The sequence below is a fragment of the Mercenaria mercenaria genome, unplaced genomic scaffold, assembly GCF_021730395.1.
Source record: "Mercenaria mercenaria strain notata unplaced genomic scaffold, MADL_Memer_1 contig_3471, whole genome shotgun sequence".
Taxonomy (NCBI): Eukaryota; Metazoa; Mollusca; class Bivalvia; order Venerida; family Veneridae; genus Mercenaria; species Mercenaria mercenaria.
In genome coordinates, this window is record NW_026461612.1 from 61,035 (window position 1) to 68,903 (window position 7,869).

Here is a 7,869-nt window from a genome sequence, read left to right on the forward strand (position 1 = left end):
CTTTCTACCGATCTGGTTATTGAACAAGTACTTATGCGCAGTGTCAAGTCTGTAGGTGGACTGACAAGAGGCAGAGGATTGTCAGAGTTACAACGAACGCAATGGATTTTGTCTATGCCAGCCTGTGCAGAAATAAATTTTGCAATGCAAGAATATACTAACAAGAAATACAATACAAGTGATCAGCACAAGGATATTGCAAAATCTCGAATCGACAGGAATGAGAAAGATCGGCAAGTGTTTTAAGAGTTTCTCCGGGAGCGAAACCCATTTTCAGATGAAGCAAACCTGAGAAATATTGAAACGGGGAGTTTAGCAGACGCAAATGTAAACGTGGACTCGGCAAGAAATGTAGGTGAGAAAATACTGAAGAACATGGAAGGGAAAAAGGTTCTTGAACATTCGTTTAAACGTACCGATCAAGCTGTTACATTGGGGTCCAAAACAAATATCAAAGTTGGTGGAGAAGAGTTCCATGTAGACCCTCAGCTACTGTTCCAAAGAATTATGGCAGTTGCGGACAGCTATACTGATGATCCTGAGGAGATATTTAAGCATGAGTTGTCAGCAAATCCATCAGCACTTTTTGACAATTCAGGATTAATGAGAGAAGCACAGAAGCCTCAAATCGCTAACACTATATGGGACTTGGGACAATGTGATGCAACATATATACCACCCTTGACCGAATGACCGTGTGTCATACTGTTTTGGATGGCGGATCTCTACTTCAACGAATCCCTTGGGAATATGGTACCTCGTTTGGAGCAATATGTAGTAGTTATTGTAGATTTGTCGAAACAAACTATAAAAATGCACATATTGTATTTGACGGGTATGAAAATGGGCCTTCTACAAAAGACACAACACACGAACGAAGATCGAAAGGCAGAATAGGAGCAAAAATATCTTTCAGCGAGAGTGACACTTGTAAAACCAAAAAGGAATCGATCTTGACAAATAAAGAAAACAAACAGAACTTCATCAAGATGTTAGGAGAAAAATTATTACATACCAATTGTAACGTCCACTATGCGGCAGACGATGCTGATCTCTTGATAGTGAAAACAGCAGTGGAATTATCAGACGAAAAACCGACGGTGGTTATTGGTGAGGATACAGACCTTTTAGTTTTACTGTGTCATCACGCGGAAGAAGGCAGGGACAAGATATTTTTTAAGTCTGACTCTGGTTCAAAGAAAAAGAAAATTTGGGATATTTCTAAGACAAAGAATGTACTAACTGAAGGCATATGCAGTGTTTTACCTGTTGTCCACGCATTCTGCGGTTGTGACACTACATCGAGGATATACGGAATAGGAAAAGGAATTGCTCTAAAAAAAGCCATGGTCGACACAGATTTCCATGCAGATGCAAAGATATTTCTGAAAGAGTCCACTCACGAAGAGGTCGAAAGAGCAGGAGAGCAAATGATGTGTACGTTGTTCAATGGCAAGAAAATTGAAGGTTTAGATAGGCTAAGATACAGAAAGTTTTTTCAGCGTGTCAGTACAGGCACAACAGTTGTACAAGTACAGAGTTTACCACCAACTTCTCGATCGGCCAAATATCACAGCTACAGGGTGTACCTACAAGTTCAGACATGGCTTGAAAGAATACTACAACCACGGGAATGGGGCTGGTATAAAAAAGATGGCAGGCTTACCCCACTGAAATGTGATTTACCTGCTGCGCCAGAGAGACTTTTGAAAATCATAAGATGCAACTGCAAACAAAATTGCGACTCTCGAAGATGCACTTGCCGTAAGCATGGTCTGCCTTGTTCTACTGCCTGTGGGGAATGCAATGGAATCGGTTGTAGCAATGTTCAATCAGTAGAAGATGAACTGGAAAATTAAATTATGTGCATGAAGGGATACTGAAGCTTAATGATAATATTTGCTTGCGCCTCAGTCTCAAATGTTTCTTTGTTGATACTTGTCAACATGAAAAGTACTTGTCAGTATAACATTCTCTGCAAATGTATCTACTAAGCCTGTTGTATACTTCATTACATTCGAAGGCAGGCTATTTTGTATCATAGTTATTTAAAAACGTAGTATTAGAAATGAGTTATAATTATTACCATATAATTTATATTACCATGTTTCAGTTGGTCAGTACATGCTTGTTGCTTTTTAAAATACTCTGCTAATCAAAGTATTTTTTCATATCACTATAGATTATTAACAAACGACGATTATGTTGTAGTCACACGGAAGAGCTAATTTCACCGATGTATATAAGTTTCTAAGATCTCACAATTTATTATACAGCGATATTGTACATATAATGGGAATAACAGTAGAAAGTTGATAACAGTGCAAACATATTATTGTTACTACAGCCGAACATGTTCTGTAAAAACCACAAATAGGAAGAACAAAAACTTACCTTTGTTGACTGGTGGTCTCTATTAACAGGTGAAATATGCATTAATAATGGTCTCATGGTAATAAAAACTGGTGCCGTTTGGCATTGCATCAGTGTTTTTGTTAAGGTGGTCTTATCTACAGGTGGTCTTCAACATAGGTTTGACTGTATATGGACTCTAGATATTACATGATATGTACCTATGTATTAAAGTGGGTGGGGTACAGATCAGGACTTCAATCACATGCTATTATGAATTTAGCATGTATTGTATGTATCAGTTTTGCAAACAATATGTATTTTGACATAACTGTTTTATTGTTTTACTATTTATATTCAAGATAGATATCTCTAATAGGGCTGAAAAGTATGTTTAATTAAATTTGATGAAGTGATTGTAAATATGAACACATATATGAATAAATCTATTATTGCACTACATGTGTTTGAAAAAAAACATATTGTTAAAATACTAATACCAGAAAAATGTAATACATGTAATGTGCAGCATTTTATTTATATTCATTTTTCCAGTAAGTAATTGCTTGTTACTTATAAAAAAAGTTCTGCTTTATAATGTGCCATCTCGATATTTACTGAGGTTGTTAGTTTAAGTGATACTTTACACAGATAAATATATTTATAAGATCTCATAATTCTTTGTAAAATAAAATTGTATATAATAAGAATAAATGTAACACTGTAAAAATAATGCTATATACACATCATTGTTACTAAATGGAAACTATCTGTTAATTCATATGATTATCTTTATAATGTAGTGGGTGGGGTACAGTTCGGGTCTTTATACACATAAAATGTGATTATTTACATGTTTAGTATGTATTCGAAGCAATAAATATTTGTTTTAATATAACTGTTTCATTTTTTCTATCAGTATTCAAGATGTCCATGTTTTAGAGTTGAAATAAATAATACAATCTATCTTCTTGACTTCCGTGAAGAAAAAAATCGAGGGACTTGCAGAAAAATAGTAGGGTATAAAAGACATATATTTTTTCATGATTGGACACAAATATTTCTGAGGACTTTTGTAAATTGTTAGTGCATATATTATAGTGTATGAAAATTAAAATAATTATTGTGAAGGAATTTGTTTGAGGTTACCCATCTATTTAGGCTATAATGCCTTGACTAAAGGGGCAAAACCGAATATTGATCCGGATATACTAGTAGGGCTTGGGGTACATGCTCCCATGGAAGAAAAAGGAATTGCAGAACAGCTCTGGTGCATTTCAAAGTATATTTGGAGATATACTCTCTCCACTTTTGGCATTTCATTATATAGTAATTATACCTATCAACATCTAGTCTGGCTACCGACTAGATAATTTTATATAATATTCTGACTTCATCAGTCTTGGCTCTGATTATCTATTATGTTTTGAGAATAAAAGGGACATAATGATACAAAATTTGTATAGCCTCAGGAGTTATCTCCTGTGAACAAAACATAAGGCCTGAACACAGACTAATAAGCATCATGAGCATGGAGCATCCAGCAGGACTTTTAAAATGCTCTGAGATCTAAATTTTAGGCTTTAAAATGTATGCTTGCAAATTTCAACACTAATTTTATGGATGTCAATTTAGATAATGTCAACAAAACTACAAAAAAGAATATCCAACAGGGAAAGCCACGTTCTAAAAATGCAGCCTCCCCAAACGCAAACCCAGCACGCGGACGCGCACAAGATCAACATACACACACGCTCGCGCGCGCGCGCAAAGCGCCTAGCAGAACAAACGATCACACTGATACCACAGCAAGTCCACTAACCCAATGTTAGTTTTGATGTTGTTTTATATACAAGCACGAATTGTACTACACATTCGTGCTGGTTCAACATTTGCATACATAATATTATACTCAGATCTTTATTTTCATGTCTCACAAATCAGTAGTAACATTTTAGTCTTTTTAACTGATTGGGACCAGATAAGTTATATTTTCGAACTCTGAAAGTTAACTGGATCTCGAGGATACTTTGAATATATAGAGGTAGTTTGCATTAAGAAATATAATTAAATTCAGAACAGTTGACTTTCTGCAAGGATACACGCTTGCATTATAAATTATTGTATAGTAGAGAGAATTTATACAAACTTAATCACCACTACAATACGATAAAGCGAATAGCAGTACAAACGAACACACACATGCCACAGCAAGTCCACTAACCCAATAAGATTAGTTTCGGTGCTGCTTTATATACGAGCCCAAATTGTACTACACATTCGTACTGGTTCAACACCCTTAAGGGCCCGACGAAATAGGCCAGAAGACGAAAATTAAAATAACTCAGTCCTTTTGGGATTTAAGAACTACTTAGAGTCCTCCACCTGTTCCGTCAGACACAGTTGAAGAGGAAAGCGTAGCGTCCAACTGTAAAAGGGCTGAACACCAAACATGCGGTGTGTCTCAAAACTGTTGGGTCATAACCTCTTCTAATGAACCGTTCAATGACTAAATACAATTGGAAAATTGCCATGACCCAAAATCGTACGATGTTTGTAAACCACATCCCCATAAAAACGGGTTTTGATAAACCTTCTCGCAGTTTCCCTAAATTTCTATTGTATTTTAAAACCAAATCTGAATTAAGATAGTAAAATTTAGCAAAGTATTTACGTAATTTATAATATTGGTAGCCCTGTTGAAGAAGCTTATTTGTAATTATATATTGGTTACGTTCATTGAAATCCTCAACATGACTACACGCTCTTGCAAACCGAATTAACTGAGAAATATATATCCCATAAGATGTAGCCTGGTGTACATTCCCATTCAAAATTGCCGTAAAATAGAGAGATTTAAATGTAGAAATGAAACAAGGGCTTCACAATTTGTTCCCATGGGAATACCAATTACTTGTCTGAAAACTGCATTTCCAAACGTGACATAACTTGGTAAAAAGGTACTGTCATTAAAGGTGTATTATTCATGACGGAATGAATGATATTTCAGCATCCAAGTAAAACATAATGCAAACAAGTGAAAATTTAACCACAATTTACAGTGAAGCGACCATAGGGCCTAAATTGAGTCCAGTAAATGGGTAGGGGTTGGCTTCAATTAAATGTTGATATTTCTCTAAAATCTTAAAGTTTCACAAATAAACTTGTAATATGTTTGGTTTTACATCTTTCTTCAAAATAGAAATGAAAATGTTATGAAATTTGAAAAGAAATATTTCTGATAGGAAGAAGGTCAGTAATTCGGTCGAAAATGTGCTTCCGTGGCGTAGTCGAAAGAAGTCCATAATAAATATATCATAATTTCCCCATTTTTTTGCGCAAATTCTTGTAGAACGAGTGCTTTTATCACTTTTTTCACTGCTAGAATACATTCTGCACTAATTGAGATGGTTTTCATATTTAAAAACCCCACATGGCATGTTTTGCGTGTTTATTGTGCGAACAAGAGCAAGTATGCGCCATGTTTTGGGCAGCAGACCACAACGGACTAGCATTTCACAAGGAACTATTCAACCCCCTATTTTCTTTTCATTTTTTCATTAATTTATGATAGGACTTTCCTGCAAAATAGGTGTATGAAAAAGTGACGTTCTATAAAGGTACATAAAGACCACCTTGGGAAGGGCCATTTACTGATGTTGTAAGCACTTGTAGCCCGACCCATTTGCTTATTTTCTTGGCTGTACATGTACATTTGTGATGTTTGTTATTATAAATGTAAATAGTAATAAGCAATAAAATATGATTAAACTATAAAGATTACCTGAAGTTGTCGTTTTAATATGAAACAAAGAAGGATTTGAATTACTGACCTTCAGCCTATTAGCGCGCGGGGAAATTGCGTCCGTAGTTTACCATGAATCAAAACGAAGAAACACTAGAAAATACTATGTACTCATGTTATTGAATTAGCGTAACTGTTGATGTGAATTTTTTTTTAATTTTACAATGGTACAACGATGGATATGTGCGCCATGCACGCAGTGATTACCTTTATATATGTACTTTATATAAACATTTGATTTAATGAGATTAATGAAAATTTCTGCTTTATTTAGGAAAGAATAATTTCGAGAATTTGATTATCATTTACATTGTTCTTACGAGTGGTGTGATATATATAAATCAGGAACTTCATATCTTGCACTCACAGGTGGCAAAAACCCAGGTGGTGATGTTATGCTGAAATTCAAACAGAATCACATGGATGACTACACTGAAGTCTTCCGGGAATTTGAAATAAAAAAGCGATAAATATTTCCGAACAAAAATGAAAAGATTACAATACGTATGCCGGCTAGCCTTTCCAAACTTTGTAATGAAATGAGAGGGAATGACATGAAAGATTTGACTCTACAGTCACGTTTCAGTGGCAGAGTGTAGGCGATGAGCGATAAATTGCGAGTAGATGCTGATGTAGTCAGAGAGTTATTTAAGCCAACTGTCATAAACATAATCGATCACGTTGCTACGTTACTGAAGGAGCCTTCAGTTCTCGGTTGTGCAGGTATTCTGATGGTCGGGGGGTTCCCCGCATCGCCAATGTTGCAAGAGAACGTACAGGCAAAATTTCCAAATCTCCAACTTATCGTTCCGGAAGATGCTGGTTTAGCAGTCTTAAAAGGAGCCGTTATAATTGGCCATGTGCCTTCTGCAATCATCGAAAGAGTCTGCAAGTACACTTATGGCACGGGAACAACTCACACATAGATTTTTGCAGTCATCCTAAAGGAAGAGTCGAAAAGGATGGAAACGGAGACCTCCGATGTTATGATATTTTCAAAATACATGCAAAGGCTGGACAGTCAGTAAAACTAAATAAAGAACAACCAGAATCAGTTTGTACTCCTGTCACAGATGACCAAACGGCGGTCGGAATTCCGATATATTCATCAACACAAACAAATCCATATTTTACGACCGAGAAAGGATGCAACAAAATTGGACAACTGGATATTCCGATTACAGATACAACTATTGGAAGGAATCCAAGCTTTGGTGTCAGCTTTATTTTTGGTGGAACAGAAATATGTGTTAAAGTTGTTGACAAATCGAACGGTCAATTTTCTCTAATGAGATGGCAATGAGATCGCTCACTTAAATATCAAAAGTTGTACGGTCTAAAGTACATGAAAAGATTTGTATATTTCATATGCAGCTTAGAAATTGCACGAAGAAAATTTTATATACAATGATTGAAGTAGGAAATTACCTATGGTACGGGAATTCAGTAACACCAGTGCAGTGCTCTTGTGACATAATTCTTTTGAATCTAAACTCCAAACAAAATTTTATTCAACGACAAATCACTCTTTGGGGTATGTTATTTCTTAAATAAACGCTATGTAATTTAATATAATTTAGATGCTGTAGAACTGGGACATTATGACTGGAAAAAAATCTTGTGTACATAACATTTAGTATTTATATACTAGTAATTAGTTTTATGCAATTACATGATGAAAAAAGCACATCTAGTGACATGAACCTCTTGTC